The sequence below is a fragment of the Natrix helvetica genome (genome assembly GCF_964273705.1).
Source record: "Natrix helvetica genome assembly, chromosome: 2".
In the NCBI taxonomy this organism is placed as follows: domain Eukaryota; kingdom Metazoa; phylum Chordata; class Lepidosauria; order Squamata; family Natricidae; genus Natrix; species Natrix helvetica.
This window is the reverse complement of record NC_138552.1, coordinates 157,391,563-157,408,841: the sequence shown is the minus strand read 5'-3', so window position 1 is coordinate 157,408,841 and position 17,279 is coordinate 157,391,563.

Sequence of the window (17,279 nt, the reverse complement as noted above, 5' to 3'; positions counted from 1 at the left end):
GCTCCATGGCCTTGAAACATGTATGAGCACTGCCCCCTAGAGTCGGCAATGACTAGTGGAGTAAAATCCACAGGGATTTCTTTATCTTTTAACTTTATTTTTTCACTCAGTGGATAGAAGACCTGATTGTACTTGCCTGTAGCACAGACGTAGACTTTGTATGGATAAGCATAAGGAAATATGGGATTCATTTATACAAAACACAGGTTAAAAATATGATAGTTATAAAAGGATATTATAAATATATATGCACTTGAATAATATTAGCATTAGGTACTGTAATTATATATATTCGGCAGAACTGTAACTATTTACTGTTAATATGATTTATCATGGTGTTTTTTCTCTGTCGTATTTCTTTCACTTTTTTCTTAAAGCACCTTTTTCTATTAACTTAAAAGCAATAAACATTAATTTAAAACTCATGGTATAGCACATTTGAGTGCTGCTGTTGTTCTTTCAACATATAAAATATGGTTTACATTGGTTCTTCTGTTTCAGGCCATGGATGATTTATTTTTATATAGCAGCAATTTACTCTGTTCAAAGATAGTGCACGCAGCAGAAGTGAAGAATTCTGCTCCCCGAGAATTTTGAGATTTGAAAATAAGTTTTTTTTTTAAAAAAGGAAAAAGTGAATGGACTTAGAACTTTATTCACATTTGATCATTTTGTGCAAATAATAGTTCTTTCCTTCTGTACCTTTGATTTGTTACATGTTTGTCTTATATTTTTTTTTAAAAGCCCAGTCCTATCTAGAAGGGTCAAAATTGTAGAAGATATGTAAAGTGAGAATGGCCAATTCTTCCCAGACACTTCAAAAGCATTACCTTCTTTCCCCCCTCTCTCTTTCTTTCTTCCCATATTCATGGAATTAAGTGGATGAATGCTGATTGGAATAATCAAGTGATTTTAATCAATCTAGTAACTTCTAACCAAGAAAAAAAAAACATTTCCTGAACAATTAAGATAGAAATTAACATGCTCTCTTTGCCAGCCCCCCAAACATATCTAGTTTCTCTACTTTTCTACTGAATAATAGCATTTAGGAAAAGTTCCAGTCAATTCTCTTCACAAGCAATCTAGATGTAATTATTCTATATAACTACAAATATTTCTTTAAAAACTTCTTTCAAGTCTTCTAAGGTAGCGAAGGTTTCCTGGAAATAAACACTAAGAATTAGCAACACTAATCTAAGGATAAAACATTAAAAGCTGGTTCATTCACCACAAGGGAAAAACAATTACATGCTGGCATAGATTCTACAGTTCAAAAGAAATAATTTCAAACCAGTTCAAACATTGTAGATATGATGTATAAAACAGGAGAAAGCTTGACTTAAAAAAAATTAAGTAGCATATGTGAATCATAGAGGCAGTCAGGTAGTGAATGGGGACAGACTGACACAGCTTGATGTAACCATTATGTCAACATGCTAGTAATTGCTTGTGATTTGAACTTTGGCAAGCATAATCTCTAGCCATATGTCCTCCTCTTATTACCCCACCTTGAGCATTGGCCTTAATAGACGATTGTCATTACACTGTCCACAAAATATTTTGGTTGTTTAAAGGAAAACCACAAATAATATAAATATACAATATAATATAAGTACACAATTGAGTAGCACAAGCAATAGAACTACAGTAGTCCTTCGGCAAAAGAGGTGTTGGTGATCAGTGCCTTGGATAGTCACATAGTCACTTTCCACTTGCACAATTGTACACAGTGTACACCTCTGTCATGGCAGCTCGACATAACACAATTAATGTTGCTAGTTTATCGGCAAGATCTGTATAATTTGTACATATTTTAATTTTATATTTTATATTTTAAATATTATGTCATAAGCTTTATTTTAATTTTGATGCTCACACAAATAAACAAACTTGCACAAGTTACTTGATTGTTAAGATAATATGTAAGACTTTGTTTCTAAAATAAGTATCTGCATTTCTGTAAAGGAAACGTTTATGTTATTTTTTCTCTCTCTCTATTATTTCTCTACAATTCCTTCATGAAGCTCAAGAGCACCTCCTCCATTCAAGAGAATAAATTCAAGGAAATGACTTGGAGTAACACAATACATTTTGCAGATGAGGTTCTTTAAAGGGGATAGGGACTGGAGGGCAGAGGCAGAGAGTTTAGTTTCAGCACCTAATAGATATGAGGAGAGATCAATATTTTTTTAATGTTCTATATTGAGAAAAATGTGGCTTTAGAATAGAGAGAGTTGGAAGGAACCTTGGAGGTCTTCTAGTCCAACCCCCTGCTCAAGCAGGAGACTATACCAGTGATGGTGAACCTTTTTTTGGCTCACGTGCCAAACGTGGGAGGAGTGCAGGGAGGTTGTGCGTGGTATGCCGCACCCATAATGCAATGTGCGACCCCCAAGTCGCATGCATGCATGACCGGCGCGACCCCCCATTTTTTGCATGCTTTTTTCACCCTCCCCAGACTCCAGAGCCTTTATAGGAGCCTGGGAAGGGCGAAAACAGCCTCCCCCCGGAGTCCCTCAGGAGGCTTTAGTAGCTTCCCTGAAGCCTCCAGAGTGCAAAAACTGGCCCTATGGGCAAACCGGAAGTTCAGGAACAGACTTCCGGTTTGCTCGTAGGGCCAGTTTAAGCCCTCTGGAGCCTTCAGGGAAACTCCTGAAATTTCCGGAGGGCCTCCGGGGGGGCGGGGGAGGCTGTTTTCGCCCTCTCCAGACTCCTATAAAGCCTCTGGAGCCTGGGGAGGGCGAAAAATGGCCTCAAAAAAAGGCTAAAGTCAGCTGCCCAGCACGAGCATGCGCGCTGGCCAGCTGATAGGGCACGCCTCACATGCCCTGACAAATGGCTTGTGTGCCACCTGTGGCACACGTGACATAGGTTTGCCATCCCTGCTCTATACCATTCCGACAAGTGGCTGATAAATGTCTTCTTAAAAGCCTCCAGTGATGGAGTACCCACGACTTCTGAAGGCAAGCTGATTCATTGCTGTAATTGTTAGGAAATTCCTCCTTAGTTCAAGGTTGCTTCCCTCCTTGATTAGTTTCCATCCATTGTTTCTGTCTTGCCTTCTGGAGCTTTGGAAAATAGATTGACCCCCTCCCGCCTTCTTTGTGGCAGCCTATCCAATATTGGAGCACTGCTATCAGTGTTCTGATAACAGTATTCCAATAATTGGAATAATTATATTCCAAACTGGCTGATAACCTGGCGTTGTCCGGATATTTATTTATAGGGGGGAAATGTCCAGACCAAACATAATTTCTAATGTTGGATTTTTTCCCCTCACCAAACAGAGCCCCCTTGTGGAGTACTGTGAGGCCGTTACCATGGCAACTCCATGTTCAGTAGAAGCCATTTTACAGCAGTACAGTAGAAGTCATTTTAAGGCACAATGGCTATATCTTAACAGAACACACACCCCAGGGGGGATGTTAGGGTCATCGTACCCCCCACAGTATTTTTTTTCCATAGAGTAAGTTATCTGTCTATCAAGTTTGGTTGAAATTGCTAAATGCGTTCCAGAGTTATGCTGGAACATACACACACACACACACACACACACACACACACACAGCCAGATAGATAGATAGATAGATAGATAGATAGATAGATAGATAGATAGATAGATAGACAGACAGACAGACAGACAGACAGACAGACAGACAGACAGACAGACAGACAGACAGACAGACAGATGATAGATATTGGAAATATGTAGGAATAGTCCCCCAGAAACGATTCCAATCATTTCTGGGGGACAGAGATGAATTAAATAAGGGAAATGGTTTTCAGAAGCTCCTCCTGAAGCTGCTGTTTTGAATGCACGGTTTGGGTTCCCAAAACTTGGCAAGAGCCAGCAGAGGTTTGTTGGCTGTTCAGGACCAAAATCTTTGAAAGGGTCTCTATTTCTGCAAAGAATTGTTGGAGCTCTGAAAATGGTGGCTGCTTCCAAGAGGCCTGGAAACCAGGCCACACCACTGTGGGGTCCTATCAGGGCTGGAGGGGGGGAATAGAGAGAGGGAGGGAGGGAGAGAGAGAGAGAGAGAGAGATAGGTGTGTGTTGCAGCATCCTTCACTTAACAAGTGTCTCACTTAACCTCAGAAATTTTGGGCCCAACTGTGGGTGTATTTCGACTACCTGTACCATTTTTATACCTGTTGAGTTTGATTCTTTATATTGTTTTCAAGTGCTGTTTGCTCCCCAGAGTCATATATTTAAAAGGGGCAGCTATATAAATTGGGGGACAAATAATTTTCGACCCTGAATGTAACAAATAGCAGTTAGCAGAATAGGAAAGGAAGTAATTGAACACTCAAGAATTTTTCAAAGGTCCTAAACAAAATAAAACCCAGTCTGATATACCAAAAGTGCTCTTGAACTAGCATTTTTAAATAGAAAAGCAGCTTAAAAATAGTTCATAGAATGCTCCGGGCAAGAACAAAAACTATTATTTCTCATCATTCTGTATGCAAAATATACATATGCAGCTATATTCCATTCTGAGAAAGATTAAGTGACCTAGATATATGGGGGGGGAGGGGGGGGAATGGCATTTTCCAAGGCTGTGAGGCTTCTGCAAAAGATCTGCTCTTAAATGTGTAGCATTACTGTGGATCTCTGAAACTTGCTACTGTTCAAGCTTTCTTTTATTTATGTGCCTTCCCCATGAGAATTCCTCCTGTTTCTGGAATTTGGCCACACATTGAAATCAGGTTATTTTGTTATTTCAGATGTTATTTGATGGCATAAAGTAATTGCATTTCCACATTCTGCATTCTATCATTTGCTGCATTTCACTTATTGTGCACAGTCTCCATTTGGATATTTCATTTATATTATTTTAACCTGTCAGCATTAAAAACTGGCATATTTGCTGATCACCATACTGCAGGAAATGAAAGATGGTCTGATCTATTTGATCTGTTTGCAAACAACCTGTCTTAGGTGTGGGAATTTTTGGAATCAATGAGAGAAGAGATTGTACCAAAACCAACTGAAAGTTGTTGTGTGAAATAATGCAAAGTACTTTTCACTTTCTCCTACTCCAAACTTTTTAACAGGTGGGTGCTTACTCTCCATTAATGGGACACAGATCCAAAGTCTATAAATAATTCCATTCTCCCCACAACTACATATTCCTTGTTTTTTTATTACTTTCATGTTTCAAAATAAAACAGCTGAATGAGAACAGATGCAATTAAATAACTCATTAGTAGACATCTGGCATATGCTTGTTGGATTAACGTTTGAAATATTAAAAAGGGCTTAAATTTTAATTCAAACAGCAGAGAGAGAAAAACAGCAAGGAGAAGTTTATGTATGCATTTTTTCACATTATAGTCTATTCCTCTGGCTAAACAAAATTCAGATTGTAGGCTCTCTGACTTCAGAATTATATGGAATATTTGCTTTTTTAAATCATATTTCTTGCATTTCACAAATATTTTTTTCAGATTCCCCCTTTGCATTTTCCTCCATACATTCTTTTTATGCTTTCTAATATTAAAAGCATCCAATTGTGCAGTATTTCGGGGCCAATAAATAAATAATTAAACCAACATAAAACTACAAGGAATTATTCAAATTATATAAGCCTTCTTTCAGTCCAAACAATTGCCTCCAATTTGAGTCTGTTAATGGAATGCTTGAATGAAATTCATGACAGAATAAAATTATTTCCATTTGCATCCAATTGGACTAAAAGCAAGCAACATTAGGTACGTCTCCAAAAGAGCAGGCATAATTAAGTGGAGGAAGGGACCAAGGATCCCATTTAATTTGGCTAAAAGTATTAGTGAATCAAATACAGAAAATCTCCAAGAAAAAGCATTTGGTTCTAGGCCAAAGAAACAAAAAGAATTCTGGGAAGAAAAATCGAACAGGTAATGTCATAGAAAGCATTTCACATTTCTTACTCAACCTCTGATCCAATGTAATACAAGCTTTGTTTACAGTCAACAAGTTCTGTATTTCATATGACAACCAATCACAATAATGAGAAAGAGGGAAAAGAAATAAAAAAGGGAGAAAGAAAGAGGTAGAATAGAAATGTGAGGTCATTTCTGTAACACAGATCCAACATACAAGAATATAGTTGGGGAAAATAGCTGTACAAAACAAAATTTGGCATGCTTTCTCCAAGTTTATAGTGACTGATCACTATACAATGAGTATTTTCCTCTTTTCACTTACTGAAAGACCTAGACTTCTGGTCAAAAACACAAATATAAAAGTAGCACAACATGCAAATTGTGATACAAAAAAGAAGTTGAGACAAGGAAGAATGAAGAGAGGAGCAACAAAGATGATTGGGGGGCTGGAAGCTGAGACATACGATGAACAGTTGCAGGAACTGGGTATGTCTAGTCGTCTAAGAGAAGAGAAGGTCTGGGGTGTGACTTGATAGCAAAATTCTAATATTTGAGAGGATGCCACAAAGAAAAGGGGGACAACCTGTTTCCCAAAGTACCTGAGGGCAAGACAAGAAGCAATGGATGGAAACTTATCAAAGAGCAATCCAATTTAGGATTAAGGAGAAATTTCCTGACAGAGAGAACAATTAATCAGTGGAATGGTTTGGCTTCAAAAGTTGTGGGTGCTCCAACACTGGAGGCTTTTAAGAAGTTATTGGATAGTCATTTGTCTAGAACCTATAGGTATCAAGGTGCCAAATAGCATCCAAAATTAAATCAGAGTCCAAGGCAAAATATTCCTCAAAGTTCCAGTTTATTAAGAGAAAGTTCAAGATCCTGACCTATACCCACAAGTTCATCACATGGTCCAATCTTCCACTGCCGTGCTGGCAATTCCATCCATTCAGTTCTGGCCAGGTGCAGAGACAAAGGATAACCTTGGCTTTCTAGAAAGAATGTTATTATGGCTACATATCACCTACTCTGTATAATCCCCCCTCCCATTTTCCCACAATAGAAAATAAATAGTAGAAAGTGTGGCAGGCCTGAAACCTAAAAAGAAAAGATGGCTTGCAGTTCTGACAAAAGGGGCTGCTGCTTTGGCAGGGGGTTGGACTAGAAGGCCTCCAAGGTCCCTTCCAACTGTGTTTTTCTATTTTTCTTTTAAAATCATGACATAAACACTGGCCTTTCAAATTTCTCTCTTAATGTCAGACTCAAATCCATAAGCACAGACTCAAATGCATAAGCCATAGTGTGGATCATGATATTATCATACATGTTTTGTGGTGTATTCCCCACTTTCTCTGCTCCAGATGTCTATACATGAAATGGATGCCAAAAAGATTGAATGCCAAAAAGATTATTAGGTCTATTCTGTAATGATATGGGCAAATAATCATACACGCATGATTAACTGAATTTCTCCCTGTGGACAAGGTCATAAGCAGTCATGTATCAGAAAGTTTTTTCTAAACAACCCCCCCCCCCCCTTAGCATAGATGCCAGAAGAAGAGCATGTGATACGGATAAAATGCTAGATAAGTAATTTTCTGGGAAAATGGTCCACCAGACAACCCACTATCATGCTCAAAAAGAGTTGTACGCTAGTCTTTCTGGAGATTAGTGTCAAAACTCTCATACTTTATTCCCACAGTGGCTCTTAATCATGAGTGAGACCAAATGCTACTCTGATAAGCCAAAGTGCATAATTCCTTTCTTTCAAGAAAGTAATTTTGAACTTTCAAAAATGAGATTGAAAACAGGGAAGAAGCATAAAATGACTGATGTTAATGTCATACTTTCCTCATTCCGTTCTTGAATAAGCAGCCTTGCAGAAAGTGAAATAAACATTGTGAAAGAAAACACTGCAGAGATGTCCCAGATACTGGGATTTTACATATTTTCTTGAGGGAACAGACATGTTGATAAACATGTTCAGTACAAGAATATTTTATGATGGTAGAGGGAGGGTAGGGTAATTTCAGCTTATTTACTCACAATTTTTAACTTTTTATGCTTTAGATATTATGTAACTACTGTATAAGCCGCCAAGAGTTACCCTTTGGTGAGATGGGTGGCCAATAAATTTTATAAATAAATATCTGTCATATTTATGACCTATTATATAAATATGAACTTGGGAAAAGGGAACGCATGTTAAAGCTAAATTAGTCCATGAAATGGACAACTCAGCCTCCTTTTTGATATGGTTCAATTATGTCAGTTCAGGAAATAGTTTATCTGCACAGGTACATAAATGTGAACCAAGGAAAAGGTAAATATCTCCCCAGAACTGTCCAGAAAATTAGCTATGTTTTACACAATTGCCAAGTCTTAATTATTTCGGCTTTTTGATGATTAAATACTCAGTTTATCTGCACACCATTAAGATTTTTCAATCTTATTTTTTTTATTATTAATGATTCCTTGGGAACTTGCTTTTGTCTAGTGGACTGGACTTATTATTAAGTCCAGTCCACTAGACAAAAGCAAGTTCCCAAGGCAAAGACAAAGGCAAATTCACAGGCAAGCAAAGGCAACAGCTGAAGCGGCACAATCCAAAGTTCAAGGCAAGAATATACAGCTAGGAAATGAACATATTGTTTCCAGCATTGTCTCCATCTGTCTGCTGTGTTAAATAGCCAGCTTCCGGTGCAGCCCATCAAGGAAGGCGAGATGTTTTTTTGTGAGTAATCTGGCTGACCTTCTCTACTCCTGCCTTTTCTCTGTCCAGAAGGCAGTTCCTCTTCCTCATCACTGACTGTCTATAGATGCATGCTTTCCCCACCTGAAGCCTCAGGGCTGTCCTGCTGCAGCTGTGCTTCAGCCAAATCCCTCTCAGACAGCAGCTTGGAGCCATTGACCAACTCCTCTCCAGACGTGCCCGGCATTGGTTCATCCTCCTCTGAGCTGATATCTGGAGAGGTTTCTGAGGAAGTGTCCATCACAAGCATAAGAACAAGGAAGTCAATGGGAAGAGCTTTTTTATGTTTCCTAGTTTAGTCTATCTATCTGTCTATTCATCTATCATCTATCTATCTTTCTATCTATCTATCTATCTATCTATCTATCTATCTATCTATCTATCTATCTATCTATCTATCATCTATATAATCTATCTTCTATTTATCATCCATCTATCCATACGGTATATCTAAGCAACTATGGGACTTTGATTACAGCCCCTGTAAAACAATGCTATCTATCTATCTATCTATCTATCTATCTATCTATCTATCTATCTATCTATCTATCTATCTATCTATCTATCACTTAATTAAAATATAAAACCAATAATTACATATTAAAAATCATTATTAAAACTACACAACTAAAAATGTGTAGTTGTCCACTATTAGAAATAAGACGAATGTATACAATATTAGGTAGCAGAGAGATGACAGAATGACTTTTAGGAACAGGAGGTAGAGTCACTACTAAAGCAGTAGTCAGGCAAGAGGGGCCTGAGCCCAAGCTAAGAAAATAACTTGGGAAAATGTTGCAGGGAGGATCCTCCATAATTCATATGAAGAGGGAGGAAGAGGAAAAAACCCTGAGACTTGCAAGATTCTATTATTACAGCTGTTACAATACAAGTCATTTTGACCTACATGGCATTAGTTTCAGAGTCTGATCTACCTCGAAGGTCTGGTATATATTCCCCTATTTCTTATCCAAAGAGAAAAATAGTACTTGTTTTCTAATTCAGTACAGGAATATCAACAGGGGGGAATAGACCTGACCTCTTCGTACCTTGATGGTCCCAGAGTTAGGGATGAAATGAAACCCTCTTTGTTCCTCAGTTGTGCGCCAGATCGAAGCATGTTAGAGAATATAACAGAAGCCATTAACTGATCTGGTCTCTCTCTGTTTAACAGGCTTGTATCTTTCTCTTTCAATCTTTCTCTTTAATTAGAAAGGACAGTCATGCTGTAGGATGTTGAAAAGTGATTCTTGTGGGTAAATATAAAACACATATGATGCATTCATAAAATCTGAAATACTTCCTTAATTTAATGACTTCATAATGTAATCATTAAATCTCTATTGAACTGAGAGAATTTCTACTATTCCTGGTAAGGAGAATAAATTTCTGATGAATAGTCCAGTGGGTGCCTTAGCATGCACTCACATACCAATTCCCAAGTTGAATATAAGCCATCAGCATGATATGGCTGAAAAAACAAAATCCTGGTACAGTTTTAGGCTGTATTAATAGAGGTGCCATCCAAACTTCCCAGTTCCAACCATGACAATTTAAGAAGGATTCAGACAACCTGGAAGAAGCTAGTGTGGATGTTCCATGGGCTGAAAATCTGAACAAACAAGGCATATTTGGTTTTGAGAAGACTTGAACCAGGAGGGATGTGAGAGCACTCTTTAAGAAGTTGCTGAAGGAGTGTCAGAGGAAAGAGAGTCATTATCTAATCGCTATGATTCCCCCAAAGTCATGGAATATTTGTCTTAACTTACATGAGGGGAAATTCTAGTTGAATGTTAGGGGAAGAAACCCTCAAAGCAGTGGTGGGATTCAGGCAGTTCGCACCACTTCGGAAGAACCAGTTGTTAGGTTTCTGAGCAGTTTGGTAAACTGGTTGTTGGAAGAAATCATTAGGGCAGAGAACTGGTTGTTAAATTATGTGAATCCCACCAGTGCCTCAAAGCATTAAGCAAAATTTGGTACTGGAAATGACCACCGAGGGAGGTAATGAGTTCCTATCACCGGATGCCATCAAGCAGAGGCTACCTAGAGCTTTTTTGGGGAGATGGTTTAATTTGGATGCCTGCAGTGAGCAAGAAGAGAGGTTTGATTGATGACTTAAATGGCCCTTTCAATTCCACAACACTGTGGTTCCAGGTCCACCAGGTTTGAATGAACTAGGATATTGGCTAAAATTATGATTTGCATTTTAATAATAAAAAGTCAGTCTGCTGCATTGAATGCAGAATTAATGTCATTCAATGACTTCTTTGCAGTGTTTTGAGTGTCCCTCCGTTGTTTAGCAGCGAAGAACCTCTTAGGAAGCACTCTCTCCATGATCCAAGTGGATTATTTTTTTCTCGTCCTATCAGATTGCTATTGTTGCTGCCCCCACAAGCCACTTCTAGGAAGAAGGGAAAATAATTCCACTGTCAGAATTAGACTCTAGAAAGAGTGCAGAGAAGAACAACAAAGATGATTAGGGGACTGGAGGCTAAAACATATGAGGAACGGTTGCAGGAACTGGGTATGTCTAGTTTAATGAAGGAGTAGGGGAGACATGATAGCAGTGTTCCAATATCTCAGGGGTTGCCACAAAGAAGAGGGAGTCAAGCTATTCTCCAAAGCACCTGAGGGCAGGACAAGAAGCAATGGGTGGGAACTAATCAAGGAGAGAAACTGACAGAACAATTAATCAATGGAACAACTTGCCTCCAGAAGTTGTGAATGCTCCAACATTGGAAGTTTTTAAGAAGATATTTGATAACCACTTGTCTGAAGGGTGTAGGGTTTCCTGCCTAAGCAGGGGCTTGGACTAGAAGACCTTCCAACTCTGTTATTCTATTCTGTTCTGTTCTGTGCTGTTCTATTCTAGATCTTAGTTAGGGGAAATCCCCAATATCCCTTTACAAAATGTATATTTTTTTAAATTTAATCATTTTATATTTTGCTTATTATCTAAGAAAGATAAACTCAGCCAATACAGCATTGCAAGACTTGCATGGAGCCCTCTAGTTCCGTATGGGAGACTTCCAAATTATGGCTGAATATTCAATTCTGATCATAACCCTTAGACATAATTCCTTGCCAAGAACATACATCCCCCTGCAATCTGACCTTTCAAACTGCTTTGTGAACTTCATTGTTTTCTTTGAAAACCTTGCTTTCACATCACATATTTTGAGGATAACTATTCTCTGTTGTTAATTAAAATTCATGTTAATCATTTTAGCAGGTACGCAGCGAGTAGTGCCATGGTCTTTTCCCTGTTCATTTGCCACCCGAAGCTGACACATGCTAAAACAAGACTAAGAAATGAATGAAAAGCAAAACCATAGCTGTGTGATATATACAGTAAGAAAGAAATGTCCAGCTCTATTTTATGTCTCCACTAACAAAACTTTGCTTGCCTTTGCCCTTGATAAATTATACTCAGCACTGCATCTGAAGCACCAAATTGTGACAGAATGCTTCCAAGGAAGGAAAAGAAAAAAAAAGAAAGGGAAAATATTCTATATAGACAATATTTTTCCAAAGAGAAACATTCCACAGAACAGTTGTGAAGAATATCAAACTTGGTTTCAAATTTTAAATCAGTCATCCAGGTTTTGCTTGTTTCTGCACGTCCTATTAGTCTTACATACACACATCTTAAGGTATTTGCCTATGAGAGTTAATATTATCAGGATGATCAGCATATCAATCAATCAAATTGATATAATTGATTGATTTAATTAATTAATTAATTAATAGTTTTAACTGCCAGGATTACAATCACAAATATCTTAGGATTTCAGAGTCTTGCGGTAAAAAGCTACAAAATATTTTGATCTTCAACAGAAGTATTTATACTATGAAGTTGCATTTTAGAAGAAAAATGTCTGCATTAATTTTCTAAACTTTGCGGGATCTGTCCTACATCAGAGAGTTTAAAGTGGGGTAAATCTATAAATGATTCAAAGGAAAAATAACTAGACAAATATGGCATCCTAATTTAAAATACTCCTTTGGCACAATGTCCTAGTAGTAGACATTTCCCTTGTTCCTTTACAATCCCAAATCAAGGAAGTTTCAACATAACTGAGGATTATGTTTGATGGTTGGCATTCCTAGAATACTGGCAGTGCTTTCACAATTTGCAGCTTGCCATTCACTAGATATACTTCAGTTCACATTTTTGATGTATGGGTGATTTCGATATCTTCCACATCAATGAAAAATAATGAGACTTTTGAGTTATTTCTTGCTATCAATATAGTAGGCATATATCTGGGAAATGTTCATTCTAAGTTTTGATCCCCCCTTCCCCTTAACATAGTGAAGACATTTCAGAATTCATAAAACCATCAATTTTTGTGGGTTTCTGTCTTTCAAATTTCAGCCCTATTCCTCTTGTCTTATGGCAAAATGATGCTGAAATGGAGAAAAATGTGATTCAGAATGGTGTCTTACAGTTGAAAGGCTAGGATAATTCAACATTTTGCTGGAATATTGAAGCTCTTAGGCTTATCTTGTAAAGTATTGAGATCCTAGCAAATAGATGTCAAAGCAAAATTCTGGAACCACTCTTTATAATTAATTGAAAGCAAAACATCTTTTACATGATAGACTGATCAAGTGACTTATTTGCAGTGATTTAAGTAGTTATCAAGTAATCAAGGAGAAAAGCAACTTAGAACTAAGGAGAAATTTCCTGACAGTGAGAACAATTAATCAGTGGAACAACTTGCCTCCAGAAGTTGTGAATGATCCAACGCTGGAAGTTTTTAAGAAGATGTTGGATATCCATTTGTCTGAAGTGGTGTAGGGTTTCCTGCCTAGGCAGGGGGTTGGACTAGAAGACCTCCAAGGCCCCTTCCAACTGTGTTATTCTATTTTCTATTTATGATTAAAATAATCTAGCCAAGATAGAAATGGCTGATTCATTCTTTCCTATTTAAAAATAATAATTGTTGTGTCTTTTTTGTATTTCATTGTAGTGACTAGATAGAAGTTTTGTACAAATGGAAAGGATTGCAAGATTAAATGTCAAAAGAGAGTAATGACTACAAGGAGCCATTCAAAATATCAAAGGGGGGGGGGGAAATGAAAAAAGTCTGAGGCAAATTCCTAACATTCACATGCTTAAATGTCATTTCTATCATCAGTTAATAATCTCTGAAAAACTTGCTTGATGTCACAGAATCTCTTGAAAGAAACACCCATCTTCGATGAAGCTATTCAATGCACCAAGAATTTTTTGCCAGTAAAATCAGGCTTTTAAATTGGCCCAGGTTTTCAGATGTGATTTGTTTTCCTTATACAGGAAACTAAGTCATGATGTAGGGCACATGTAGAGTACCAAATTTTGAGTGGAAAAAATCCAATAAGACCAATTTGAGGAGAGTGGAATTTGATTACATGGTTCACCAACAGGGCCCAATTACAGGCAGCTCAGCTAGAGCCAACACTGCCTAAAATGGTTCTTAAAAACTCTGTGGAAAAGATTGGTTTTTTTTTTGAAATTTTATTAAGCCAAATGCAGTTTCATAAAAATCAAAGAAGAAAAAAGAAGGCAAAAAGGGTTTCTAAACAAATTTCAGAAAGAGGGTATTTTATGCTCTGAACAAAATCAGAGCATAAAATATGAGAAGAACCCTTCAAAATGTCCCCATTTGCAAACTGGTTCCTCAGAGTAATTCAGTTTTTAAAACAAAAAGGTTGAGGGGGGGAAGATAGAAAAAAATGATCAGACTCAAAAAAATCAAAATAATAATAAAGCTGACTATTACTCCATCTACCCCAAAAGTTATTACTTTAATTTTCAACTGTAGTCGCCTTTCAGCCCCAACATCATTTGACAGAAGGCACCAGGTTCTGAAAATGGAACTAATGAATGCAAATTCCATGCTTTCCCAGTGTGCCCTATCTTTTCCCTTTCTAAAAGATTTGTTGCATTTCATATTGACACTTCAATCCACCAGAGGATAGCTTTAATGGAAGACAGACACAGTAAAGCAATGGAACTGTAGGGAAATACCCGCTTTAAAGGCCGGTCCTTGGCATAGCTGTCTCCAATTCCTCTCTAAGCAGTATGGTTCCTTTTAGAACTGCTGATTTCGCCCGAACTCCCCTGCAGCTCTACAGCAACTCCCACAAAGGCCACCCAGGAAGACCTAAAGATGTTTCACGCGGTTTTAGCATCTGATCTGGCTTTATGCCAGTAAATGTTTAGATTCAGCAAAGGGGTAATATAAAAAGATAACCCCTTCTCTGATCAGTCCTCACATCGTATCCCAAAAACGTAGACTTGCAGAGCTACAAAAACACTCAAAGACCCATGGGCAATGACCCTGAAAGCATCCGTTTCTCTTCATCATTGATACCAAAGAGCTGCTGAGTATGACCTCTGAACTGGCACAATGAAAGACTATCATCAGACTCTTGATTTTCTGCACAGAAACATCCATCATGCTGACCAAACATTATAATGGTATACTGATTCTGGAATTAGATCATTCTAAAGTAGAGCAGGTGAAGAGATGAAAAAAAAAGGAGCCTGTTTTTTGAGCATTGAAAGTACCGCAAGAAAATTTTCATCCCCCCCACCGCAAAATATCCAAAAGCTATTAATTTACTATGATCATTTGTGGGATTCTGTATTATATAAAGCCCTCCAAAGTTTACAGTTCAGTGTATCAATAGAAGGGCCAAAGAAAACTTTTATCATTAAAAATGAAGTGAAACAGATACTAACATAAGCCTCTTGTGTATTTATTTCATTCTAGTCACTTATAATAGTGAACTCTGAACTCTAAACTCTACAATGATACTGAGTGGCATCCAGTAAAAACAATAATGCAACATAATGAAAAACAAAACAAAAAACAAAAATCCACCAAAATGCCAGAAGAAAATTTACTGTTAAAAAACAATGGTTTGTTCCCAGTGGTGTTACTACAATTTCTACTTAAACTTAAGAGATTGGCCAACTTTTAATTAAAAAATAATGGATAGGGATGACATTCGTGAGTGGGATCAAGAGCAGGAAGTCTTCGTCAAAACAGTGTTTTGCAGAAATACTATTTGTTCCTGTGGCTGGTGGAATGATAGCCCCCACACTTCTGGTTTAGCATTGGATAAAGAGGCGACTTAGAGAAACAGGGTAGAATAAGATGTGTTCAACTGTCCTTTAGCAAATTCACTTGGATGAACCAATAGCAATAGCACTTGGGCTTACATATTGCTCCAAAGTGCATTACAGCCCTCTCTCAGCAGTTTACATTGCAAACATTCATGCATATTGCCCCCAACAAGTTGGGTCCTCATTTTACTGACCTCGGAAGGATGGAAGGCTGAGTCAACTTTGAGTCCCATCAGGATTGAACTCCAAACTGTGGGAGGTCAGTCTGCATGTATTGCATTCAAACCACTGTTCCACCAGGACTCCTAATCCCTCCTGAGCCAATGGCAGCAACTTTATAGGCATTGCAAACATTCATGCATTCATGTAATTCATTCATTACTCATCAGCAGGATTGGGGTTAACTGAATTCTAAAAACTCACACTACTTCCATTCTTCAGATGCCCATCCCCCATGACTTTCATCGGGGGGAACTGTCGTCCCCCCAGTACCCTCATTTTCTATTAAGGATTCTACTACTAGCCCAAACTCTGGTGGGGAAAATGTGTTTCACTGAGCTCTGGGAGTTTCTATTACTCCTTCTACCATCTCTCTGTGTCCCAAAACAAAGCTTCTAGGCTGTGGAGAAGAAGATGACAACATTACTGGTGGTGGCCAGATAGAGTATAAAGCTGTGTAAAGCTCTTGAATTTTGAAGAGTGATTGGAATGTCTGATCTCTTTCAAGGCGGCAAGGGATATGCAGTTGACAGGTTGAGCTCACTCTAATGAAATATGGCTCAAGAATGTACTACATTGATGTATGCACGTATTTTGCATGGTTTGTGCATTGGATCAATCAGACTACAGTACCAGCTTTTACATTCTGAAATATAATTAGCTAAGATTTGGTTTGCTTCTGTTTTGCTTTGTTTTAACAAGCAAAAAGCTACCAGAAGTTGCTTATAAGTCTAGCTGCATTTTAATAGACAGCCTTATGTTTGAGCATGTTGACAATTTGTTACCACAAGCTGATTCCAGTGTTCCATCAATATAATAGTAACATTGCTTGCTTACAAAATATAGCTATGGTTAAAAAGAAGAAGAAGCTCGGTCTAGATCAGGTTAATGTTTTGATTACCATTCACTTTGTATTCTATTATGTAAGTTTAAAAAGAGAGAGAGAGAGAGATGAGAACATTCCCAATACATTTTTGATATAGTCTGTGACCAATGTCCTTCTGTGCTAAATGGGGTAGCAACAAGCTAAACACACTTATTTTTCTCTTGATCCAACCACACTCAAGGGGATTTAGTCTGAAATAACTTGAGAAGGATCACGCAGGATTTTGATTTACAACACCTATTCACTGTTAGAGAATGTTGTCTTGATGGTTTGATAAGAAATTAAATATAATCAAATTTATCATTAAATGGATAATAAATGAAGATGCTCATGTCTATGCTTTCTTGGCTGAGTAAGGCACAATGATAATATGTATTATTTCTGCAGTGAACTCCCAATAAATTCAACCTGACTTAACATGAGTATGCAAAAGACAGCAG